The sequence below is a fragment of the Rhincodon typus genome, chromosome 31 (assembly GCF_021869965.1).
Source record: "Rhincodon typus isolate 14 chromosome 31, sRhiTyp1.1, whole genome shotgun sequence".
NCBI lineage: Eukaryota > Metazoa > Chordata > Chondrichthyes > Orectolobiformes > Rhincodontidae > Rhincodon > Rhincodon typus.
Window position 1 is genome coordinate 3,353,230 of NC_063362.1, and position 12,094 is coordinate 3,365,323.

Below are 12,094 nucleotides of genomic sequence, written 5' to 3' on the forward strand. Positions count from 1 at the left end.
GTGTTGCAGATGGAAGAAGAGTGAACCAGCATGTCATGGAGGAACCAGTCGCAACAGAATACTGACAGGGGAAGGGAAGATATGTTTAGTGGGGACATCATATGTTAGAGATGCTGGAAATAGTGGATGGTGATGCTTTGAATGGGGAAGCTGGTGCAGTGAAAATCAAGGAGCCAGGGAACGCTATCTTTTGCAGTTTTTAGAGGGAGGAGAAGGGGTGAGGCCAGAAATGTGGGAAATCTTTACCCACGATAATGTAGGTGCGCGCGCATGTGGGGTGAAAGATCATTGGTTGAGGAGAAAGACAGACATGTTGGAACCACTGTTAATGCAGAAGATAGCATCATTGGAAGAGATGTGATGGAGGCAACGAAAGCAGAGAATGTAAGGGAGTCTTTACAGGAAGTAAGGTTTGAAGACATTAATTCAAGACAGTTGTAGGAGTTGGTAAGTTTGTAATGAACGTTAGTAGACAGCCAATCCCCAGAGACAGAGAAGTCAAGGAAGGGAAGAAAAAGAGGGTCAGAGATGGACTATATGAAGGTGAGAGAAGGAAACTAGGAGCAAAATTGATTAATTTTTCCAGTTCCAAATGAAAGCAAGAAGCAGTATTGATGCAGTCAACACTGCACTGGGGAACAAGTTTTGGGAGGGGCCCGTGAGTTAGGAGTGGAATAAGGAACAAGCCCCACAAAAAGACAAATTTAGGGCTTATGCAGGTACCCAGGGCCATCTCCTATTTGGAGAAATGGTGACAAATGATGTTTACATTTATAAACATGTGTTTTATCTTCAGTTGTTTAATACACCCTTCCATCCGAATGTCAGTTACAAATTTAACCAAGAAACCAAAAAGTTCCACTGTTCTACAGAGTATTCTATTTACACGTGCATACACATACAGGCCAAGATGAGTCGATTTGTGTAATAAAACCAAATAATGCACTTATGGGAAAACAGCCAAACTGAAAATACACAACCAGATGCAGTGAATTAGAGTACATGGATCAGTGCCTTGTGCAGTTGATGGCAAGTGCTGGCAAGGTCACTGCTCAAAACAAAAACCAAGTTATGCACTACAGAGATTTAAAAATTAATTCAAAATCACATGCATGAACATACAGATAATATTAACTAGATCTTTGCAAAAAAAATCAGACCCCATTACCAGGAATTAAAGCATTCATTGCCCAAATCTCAGTTATTCAAAATCATTAATTTTATTCCTTATTTACATTTTAATAGATTGCCTGACTTATTTGAAAGAATGTCACATAGTTTACACTGGCCTCAGAAGTACATTTATTCAACTTAAAATGTTTGAGCAAATATCTTTGATTTTAAATAATGAAAAACACAGTTTGTTTACAAAAAAGGTACATACAGCCAATTTTCCAGCATTCAGAATGCTGGTCATGAACAGACAACATGAATTGCCCATTGTAGGTTGCTTGTTCCAATTTTGTAAATGTAGCTAAAAAGAGGTGAAGCCACAGAAAAAGATCTAATGAAACAACAGTGCATTACGAACATAGAGCATTTGAAATGGTCTCACTGACAGAATCCAGCAAACTGGAAACAAATGCTACATTGCATCACCTTCAGACACATACGTCAAAGGTCTCTTTGAAAATAGTCAGCCAGTCAATATCCATAAGATGAAGGAGTAAGCCATTTGGCCCATCGAGTCTGCATCACCATTCAATGAGATCATGGCTGATCCAATAATCATCAACTCCACTTTCCCACCTTTTCCCAGAAAACCTGGATTCTCTTACTGACTGAAAATCTGTGTGTTCAAGGTTGAAAGAGACAGAGACAATCTCAAAGCCTCAACAGCCCCCTACTGTAAAGAGATCCACAGATTCACTACACTCTTAGAGAAGAAATTGCTCCTCATCCAAGTCCTTATTCCGAGATTATGCTCTCTACACTCTCCCATGAGGGGAAACAACTTTTTCACATCTACCCTACCAAGCTGTCCAAAAATCTTATTGCTTCAATGAGGTTACCCCTCATTCTCCTAAACATCAATGAATTCAAGCCCAATATATCCAATGCTCTTCATAAGAAACTCCTTCCATTTCCAAGGTCAAAATAGTGAACTTTGTCTGGACTGTCTCCAAAGCCAGTATACCTTTCCAGAGATAAAAGGGGCCAAAACAGTTAACAGTGTTCTAGGTATGGTCTAATGCGTTATGTAGTTTTAGCAAGACTTCCCTATTTTTATACACCATTCCCTTTGAAATAAAAGATTAACAGTCCATTTGCCTTCTCTAATATCTGCTGAACCTGCTATGTGAGATTCACTCACAAGGACCCCCAAATTGAATCTCTTAGTGTTGCAGCTTTCTGCAGTCTTTCCCCATTTAAATAATATTCAGCTCTTTCATTCTCCCTGACAAAATACACAAACTTAAATTTTCCCACATTTTATTCCCACTCACATAGCCTTTTCCCCTCTGTAGACTCTGCACCATCCTCTCCACTTGTATTCCCAGCTGCCTTTGTGTCATCGTCAAAATTGGCTATACTACATTTACTTCCATCATCCAAGTCATTGATATCTTGTTAATAACTTTGGTCCCAGCACTGATCCCTGTGGCACTCCACCAGTTACAGGTCACCATTCTGGAAAATTCTTATTCCAACACCCTTTCCTTATTATTTAGTCAATCATCTAGCCACGCTAATGTATTATGTTCAACACCAAGGCTTATCTTATTAAGCAGCCTTACATACAGTATTGTATCATGCACCTTTTGGAAATCTAAATATATTACATCTACTGGTTCCCTTTATCTATCCTGCTATTTTCCTAATTCTCATAAAATAACCGGCATGTTTTCTTCTTAATGAAGCCATGCTGACTCAGCTTGATTTTATTACACATTTATAAATTCCCTGTTATTACATTCCTTATAATTTGGGGCGGCACGGTAGCTCAGTGGTTAGCACTGTTGCCTCACAACGCCAGGGACCAGGGTTCGATTCCACCCTTGGGTGACTGTGTGGAGTTTGCACATTCTCCCAGTGTCCGTGTGGGTTTCCTCCAGGTGCTCTGGTATCCTCCCACAGTCCAAAAGATGTGCAGGTTTGGTGGATTGGCCATGCTAAATCGCCCACCGTGTTCCGGGACGTGTAGATTAGGTGAGTTATAGGGGGGTGGGTCTGGGTGGGATGATCAGAGAGTCGGTGTGGACTTGTTGGGCCGAAGGGCCCGTTTCCACACTGTAGAGATTCTAAGAATGTAATAGGGATGGCAGGGGTCTTTGAATATGTTGGCTACTTTCCCGAGGCTTAGCTATTCTGTGCTCTTCTATCCTATAATTGACTTTAACATTTTCCCAACGTCAAATGTTAAGCTAACTATACTGCATTTTTTGTTCCCCTCCCTTTATGAATAGGGGTGAAACATTGTAAAACCGCCAATCATCCACGACTTTTCCAAAATCTAAGGATTCCTGGAAGATTATTACCAGTGCATCCACAGCCTCAGTAGCCACTTTTTTTTTATTCATTTGTGGGATGTGGGCGTCGCTGGCTGGCCAGCATTTCTTGCCCATCCCTAGTTGCATTTAATATCCTAGAATGCAACACATTAGATCTAGGGGACTTATTGGCCTGTAGCACCATTATTTCCCTAGTATTTTTTCTGACAACTTTTGTATTTATTTCTTTCTCCGCTTTTGACCTTTCGTTGTTTACTAAATTTGGAATCCTATTCCTATCTTTTGCTATGAAGAAGACTGATGCAAATTGTTTATTCAACTCCTCTAACATTTCCTGGCTTCCCATTACTTACCCAGCCTCTTCCTCTATGGTGCTTACGTTCACTTTCGCCCCTCTGTTCCTTTTTTAAAATATTTAAAGAAGCTCTTAGTCTTCATTTTTATATTACTTACTAGTTTACTCCCAAAGCTTATTTTTCCCTCAATTTTTAAAAATCATTTTTTGCTGGTTTTTGCAACTTTTCCCAATGCCACAACTTATAATTAAACTCTGCAACATTGCGTGCGTTTTGCTATCCTTACTATCCTTAACTTCCTTGGTTAACTATGGTTGGTTTGTCCCCTTTACTGCAATCCTTCTTCCTCACTGGGTTACTAAGAATTCACAACAAACTTACTCTAGCTCATCAAGTTTGGATTATTTTGTTGAAGAATTTAAACTGTTCTGGATTAAGAGAGTTGAAAAACATTATAATCTGTCTGTCACTCAACATTCTAAACTGCAATCTCTACATGTGGTGGGTCAATAAAATAACTACAATCTAACTTGCAGGAATGGATAAAACCAACAAAGTCTTATTGAATACAACATTAAATAGACATGAAAAGCACTAAAAACTGAAATAGAGACTTATGTTCACTATTTAAAATGGTATTATGGATGAGGCAGAGAGAGTAATTAAGATGAATTATTAAGTGTTAAGAGAACATTAACTTAATATGCTCAACCCCAACAGTGACGAAACATAGAACCTGTTGGCTGCATTACCTGAAGTAATCCTAAACACAGCAGCTGAACTCCAGCATACATTGAATTGTCAATAAGAATGTGTTGAAGAGTTAAGAGCCTTATTAGAACAATTGAGAGAGGTGGGACCTTGACAAAAGACTGAACAAACCTATTGCCATAAAATTCATAAATTTCTTATATGGAACATGGAATGGAAAAATCTGTCAACATATTTTCCATTGAATTTTTTAAAAATCGCAGAATATCCTTGAAAGTATTAACTGTTTAAAACACACACATTTTTCAGTTTTGTTGATACTCATTTACAAAAGTGATGATTGAGTACAACGTGAATTTGAAAGATGGTGAAATATGTCATGTAACTATTCAATTTACTAGCATGCAAAGTAATTTGGTTTTCATTTCCTATTTGTTGGAAACAAACTTTAATTAATTATTCTTTTAAATGGAGCTGACTGGAATGAAAGACGTCACAAATTGTGCTTATTTTCATTATAAATTCTGAAGAGGTAAGTATTCATATCTTCAGCATCACAAGTTTGTGTAATCCCATCTATTAGCAATCTGACAAGCCATCTCATTACATAAGGACAGACAACACTTCTTCCCTCTTGTCCAGCAATAAATGCACTTAAAACCAAAAGAACTGTGGATGCTGTAAATCAGGAACAAAAACAAAGTTGCTGGAAAAGCTCACCAGATCTGGCAGCATCTGCGAAGGAAAAAAAAGAGTTAATGTTTCGGGTCTGGGACCCTCGGAGGAAGGGTCACCGGACCCGAAACGTTAACTCTTCTTTTCCCCTTCACAGATGCTGCCAGACCTGCTGAGCTTTTCCAGCAACTTCTGCTTTTGTTGTTGTAAAGGCACTTATATCATCTGAAGCACTATTCTCAGATGTGTGAACTGAATGAGAGGCTAAAGATAGACAGGTGAAAAATAAAAATTGATCAGATGTCAATGATAAAATCAGTGAGGAACTGTTAGCTTACCAATCTGTGCATTGTCATAGAGAAGCAGGTCATAAGCTCCTTGGTAACCTGTCCGATAATTTGTTCTGGTACCACAGTCCCATTGGACCACCACAGTTTTATCTGGAGTCGTAGTACTGCCTTGACGACCAATCTCAACCACTGTGCCGACATGTCCTTCTCCGTCATCCTGGTTCCCCCATTTCCAGTCTACACCGCGTACAATACGCATGCCCACTTCCATGGTCATAAATAAGTGACTGCTGATTTTTAGGTCCGTCAAAAAACAAGCACAACGTTGCCGACTGCTATGACAGAAGATGCCTCAAAGAAACCTCGGGCTCCTAAAACACCTGAGAAATTAAGAAAGCAAGGCTGTCAATCAAATATTCTTTATCAGTCTACACATTCCTCTTAGCTTCAAATTATAAGTCATGACTATTTACACTGCCTCGATTGAACTGCAGTAGGTTTAAGTTTGAATAAATCCTTGATTTTCAAAGAAAATACATTAGAATCTGCCTTTCATCAATTCTGAAAGCTTGACAGATTCACGAGTACTGTCCAACTTGGAAGGGAATAATGAAGGAATTGCATCACAAACAATTTCATCCAGCACAAGAGACTAAAGAGGAAATGCTGTATTTTAGTGAAAAAGTTCAAGCCAGTTCAAAGGAATCATCTGGATATTACTGGTACTTACTCTTTAATTGTACAGCACAAACAACTAACAATAGAATGTTGTGTCATATGGTGGAACCTCAGTTAGCCAATAAAATGGGGAGAACATACACATTGTTTCTCTTTTATAAAGCACGTCAATTCTGCAGATAATACAATACAAATAGAAAAGAAATATAATGTTTATTTACTCCCAAAAAATGGTGATAAAGCATGAAAACAGACATATAATTAAGGCAATATTGATAGTGAATAGTTGCTGTGAAGATTCCCACAGATCACTTGTAGCAGAGATTCCCATACTGTCAATTCAAAGTAAAAGTTCTTTATAATTTTAGTACTTTTAACTCTCAACAGCACATGGGACAAATTTTAAGTAGCCATTACCCACACAGCAAGCTTCTGATCTCAGGAAACATGCCTAGAAAACATCCTCACTAGGATGAATGGAAATATATTCACTGCCTTTAAAATCCCAAACTGAACGCCGAGATAACTCCTGGCAATTTATAGCACCACATTGACAAACGCATGGAAAGCGTTTTCATAACATCTTCACAACAAAGCAAACTCACATTTATATCACACTTTTCACAACCAGCAGATGGTTCAAAGTGCGTCACAACCAAAGTATTACTCCGAAAAAGCAGCTACTATTATAGTGTAGGAAACACAACTGCCATTTTTCATACAGAAAGCTCCAACAAGTAGTAATGCGACAATGATCATATAATTGGTATTTGTGATGTGATTGAAAATGGGACTGAAAAGACAATTACAAAAAACAGAAAAAAGAGAAAATTTGGAATTGTGTATAATTGTCAATTTCTGAGATATTCTGAGTGAAATCTCATCCCAATTTGCATGCCGTTAGTATTTCCAAGTTGATTTTGCATTTTCACTGGTACATAAAACACGATTCCTGATTATGTCACCATGAAAATAGGTTTTGAAACAGCAAAACTTGGTGTAACATTGATAGCTATGATGCAGAAAAAAAACAATATTCCAACTGATGGAATGATGTAACGCAAATGGTATGAATCCTTAATTCAGGCTACACTCTTTACATTTCCATTCTTATTTTAATGCCATATTATATGATTGACTTATCCAAGAAGTTCCAGAAGATGTATTGCCAATTCCGTTTTATATATCCATTTAATGAGTGTGCACCGTCATAAGTGATAGCTGATGAGCTCTAATGTGCCCACTCACTCCAGGGGACCAAACCCACAGACAATTAACTGCTCCATGGCAAAGCATGTCACATCATGCGGACATCATTAATAAATTACATTATGCATAGAATTTTACAATGGAAATAATATTCCCTGGAGCATGCAAAAAATTGACACACTTAGGGATAGACATTACATTTATCTTCATTAGCTGAATGCAGAGAAACATAGCAGTGTATCCAGTGTCTCATTAAAAGAACCAATAGCTACTCATGATCACCAACATTCCTTTGCATGCGAGTTGTAAGCAGAGATTCAAAGTCCAAATATAATGACACAGGTTTGCAAACATTGAACAACTGAAGAATAGATGGTTGCATCTGAACCAAAGAACTCAAATGAGGTAGTGGTCACAAGTTTGACTGATAATGTTACAAAGAAAACAAAAAATCCAATTGATGACAAGTCAGCAACCTGAAACATCAGCTTTGCTTCACTCCCCACGAATACTCACTGACCTGCTTTGTATTTATTGCATTCTCTGTTTATTCCAGATTTCCAAGTGTACAGTATTTTGCTTCTGATTTTTATTAAAGCTGGTTTACATTAGGTTTCCACAATTATCCCAGATGCTCAATAATGCTGAAGAGATGAATCATGGACACGGGAAAGTCAAAGAAAACAAACTGTTCCTCACACTGTGCACCTATTAGCCAATGCAAAGTCAATTATCCCAGCGAATAACTCCACTGCTTAGTTGAACGCAATGCATGGATGTGGAAAGACAAGGAAATCGAATGAACCTTGTAATTATCATTTTTAAAAAGCCCACTAAACAAGCCTGGGAAAGAATGTAGAATAATTCAAACAATATGAAGCAAAGCAATTCTGGAAATGAGACATAGCCAGACCTATGTGTCAATATTCAAACATACAGTACCTGAAATATATGGGCACTTAAATGAAATGCTCGTCAGGAAAGCTTTACATCTCAACTTTATCAGCACAATGAAGGTCAGTTGTGACGTATATGCCAAGGAGCCGTCACCAGGTCTGATTATATCTCTGACATAGCAAAAACATCCCAATGAGAAAGGACTTAGTCGACAGCTTACTGCAGATGAGCAAGAACAGAATCAAAGAGCTGTCTTCAGACCCGAGTGCGTATTGGACAAGAGAAGTACATTTCAAATGGCAATTCTAGCTTGCTGCTGACAGGATATCTGAACTGCAAGAATGAAGGAAAGCTACTGAGCAGTCTATGACAACAAAGTAAAAGTAACTACCATCGAGAGGAAAGATAATATGTTAAAGACGACCAATAGTACAGTGTTAAAACTTTATGCTCCCGATACTTCAGAGCAGATGGAATATTTATTACACTACAGACCAAGAACGTGCCCACAATAGTTTATTAGGAAGCTGAATCTGCATACTAACTTGCCAGGATTTATCATCACTGTTTACTTATTTTATTTTTAAAACAATTATCAGCAAAGAGCAAAACAGTCGCTTTCCATTTAATGGGTAAGTTAATTATAAAATACTGTGGATACAAATTAATAAATTTTATTTGTGATAAGCCTACAATTGGCCTAGGGTTGCACTAAGGGCCCATACGTCAACTGAAGATAGATGGGTGTGTGCATTCAATCCATTATCAGCTTCAATCTTCACAACAAAGACACAGGCTGGAGCTTATTCTGAGCAATGTCATTCACAAACATTTGATGCTCTGTCAAAGTATTTTCCAGTTACTTTAAAAGAGCTGTTATCTTAAACGATTTAACACTTCCGTGAAATATTCGATAGCAGACTTCAATACAAACAGGTTGTGTTTTTACAATAAACATCATTAACATTGTTTGCAAAGTATACAATAACTTTAAGATTCAAATGGAGATCAATGTTTATGTATTGAGTAAACAATACTCAATCCTGGAAGGGTAATTCATATTTGTATTTTCATCATTACAAAGCTTTCTGTTTTTTTGCCCGCACTCTTCATGGATATTTTACAAATCAAATATAAACTACAAACGTTGGTATTCAAGAGATTTTAATTTAATTTATGCAATCTGCTTTCAAAATTCACAATAATGCAAATCCAATGAAAACATTACAAATCATGAAATTTTAATACCATATTCAAGAGGTACTTAAAAATATTTACTTTATCTTCAATATAATTCATTTGATAAAGATTTATCCAGTATTGACCTTTTTGGGGTTTTTTTTGGGGTTAGTCTCTTAGAACGTTTTTGATTCATTCTAGAAAGTGCACACTGTCAATCAGACACATATCTAACTAAGTAACAATTAATAATAATAATATATTTGCTTTGAAGATTTTTTTTAAACGTAAGACACAGCCTTCATTTTTTAAAAATTATTTGGTCATTGCAAAATGAGGGATTCTAACATACAGATAGTCCAAAGAAGTTTCTGAAGTCCATATTCACCCCATTTGTGGATAGTACGCTATTCATGAAATGTTAGTATCTTTGTTGTAGACATGTTCAGAGCATCATACTTAGATAATCAATGGAAGGAAATGAACCTCACGTGAATGGCGAAGCATTGGACATTAGGATTGGTCTAACAAGGGATAACACAAACATAATGGGTCAAACAGCAATTCACCAAGCCTCCCTCCTCAACACCTTGCAAACTCACAATGTTATCACCTTGATGTCCACGAGCGATGGATACATGTTGATCGAGAGCAGCATTTGGTTCTTTTAATGTGAATCAATTCTATGTTTCTCTGTACTTAGCTAAATTATGATAAATGTAATGTCTATCCCTGAGTGTGTCATTTTTTTGCATGCTCCAGAGAATATTATTTCCTTTGTAAAATTCTACATATAATGTAACTTATTAATATGTCAACATGTTGTGGCATGCCTTGCCATGGAACAGTTAATTGTCCATGAGTTTAGTGCCCTGGAGTGAGGTGCCACATCAGAGCTCATCAGCCATCACTTATGGGAGTGTATACATGACACAGCCTACGATCTCCCTTATGAGACACACCAACTTGATTTCAGGGAAAAATATCATTCCTTCATTGTCACTGGCTCAATTCCTAGAACATGCAAAGGTTTTGTCATAGATGAAGCTTTCAGAGAGAGACAGAGAGGCAACGTGTTTTAGGGAAGAAATTCCAGAGGTTTTAGGCCTAAACATCTAAAAGCACGGCTGTCAAAGGTGCAGCAAGTAAAATCTGGGATGCTTAAGGTTAGAAGTTAACATAGAGGGTTGCAAAGCTGGTAAAGATTAGAGGTTGGAAAGGGCATAGCTACAGAGAATTTTAAAATCAAGATATTGCTGGACCCGGAATAGATGATGTTTGTGAGCACAAGGGTGATAGAGGAATTTGAATAACATCAAGTCTATGGAGGGTATACAGTGGGACACCATCCAAGAGGGCATTGGAATGGTCAAGTGTCAAGGGAACAAAAGATATCAATGAGGATTACAGCATCAGATCATAGAATCCCTATAGTGTGGAAACAGGCTCTTCGGCCCAACAAGTCCACACCGACCCATCCCCCTATAACCTGCCTAAATACACATCCCTGAACACTACGGGCAATTTAGCATGGCCAATCCATCTAGCCTGCACATCTTTGGACTATGGGAGGAAACTGGAACGCCCGGAGGAAACCCACGCAGACACGGGGAGAACGTGCAAACTCCACTCAGACAGTCGCCCGAGGGTGGAATCGAACCCAGGTTCTTGGCACTGTGAGACAGCAGTGCTAATCTCTGAGCCACTGTGCCACCCCAGATAAGCTGAGACAGGGGTAAAGTGGGGCAATGTGATAGAGATGGAAATATATGGTCTTACTAATGGGGCAAATGTGTGATTACAAGCTTATCTTAAGTTTGTGAGTTAACTGGCTTGGTCTCAGACAGTTGCCAGTGAGAGGGATGGAGACAGTATTGAGGGAACAAAGCAACAGAATTCAGTGACCAGAAAAAATGGATTTAGTCTTCTCAGCATTCAATTGCAGGTAATATCTGCTTATTTGGTTCTGGATGTCTGATAATTTAGCAATATTGAAAAGGACCAGTAAAGTAAGGGTGTGATCAGGTGAAAACTAACATCATGATGAACGAGGCACTGTAAATTGGAGTGTTGTTGAACTAACCTGGCTGCTTGAACTGCTTATAATATTATACAGTCAGGAACAGTAGGTTCAGTTTCTTTTCTTCTGGTCTAGTTTATTCTAAATTGGATCATTCTATGTGCTTCAAATACACCCATATGACTTGCGTTGATTATGCACTCGCTCATTAGCTGGTTATATACCCAGGTAATTAGCTTGAAAACTGCAAAAAAGTTTCCCCTCTTTCAATTGTCCCTTAAGCATGCAATCAAAAACAAAAAATAAACTTTAAAGAAAAATACATGGCAAATTTAGTAAAGTTTGGCATATATTCTTATGGATTACAACAACAACTTGCATTTTCAACAAAGTCAAGCCGCTTGGGACGTTTTTTCCTGAAATGAATCAGATGCCAAGTCAAAAGTGAGAAAGTATTGAGAGGTTTCTTTCAGTTTTTATTGAGAGTTTGGGGTTTGGTCAAAGAGATGAGTTTGGAAGTAGCAGCAGAGAATTTCGACCGGAAATGCCAGAGAGTAGATTGTAGCAACTGAAGGAAAAGTAGATGGGGAGGAAGCACGAAGGTGTGTGTGTGCGCATATATATATATATATATATACATACACACACACACACACACACACACACACACACACACACACACACACA

General features: G+C 37.9%; 1 long non-coding RNA gene across 1 annotated transcript in view; it reads right to left on the bottom strand.

The window, feature by feature from the left end:
- Nucleotides 1-5,472: 5,472 nt before the first annotated feature.
- Nucleotides 5,473-12,094, bottom strand: part of LOC125486649 — a 22,833-nt gene continuing 16,211 nt past the window's right edge. The window contains exon 3 of the long non-coding RNA XR_007265281.1: nucleotides 5,473-5,804. This is a non-coding gene — a long non-coding RNA (uncharacterized LOC125486649). The remainder of the gene's footprint in view (nucleotides 5,805-12,094) is intronic.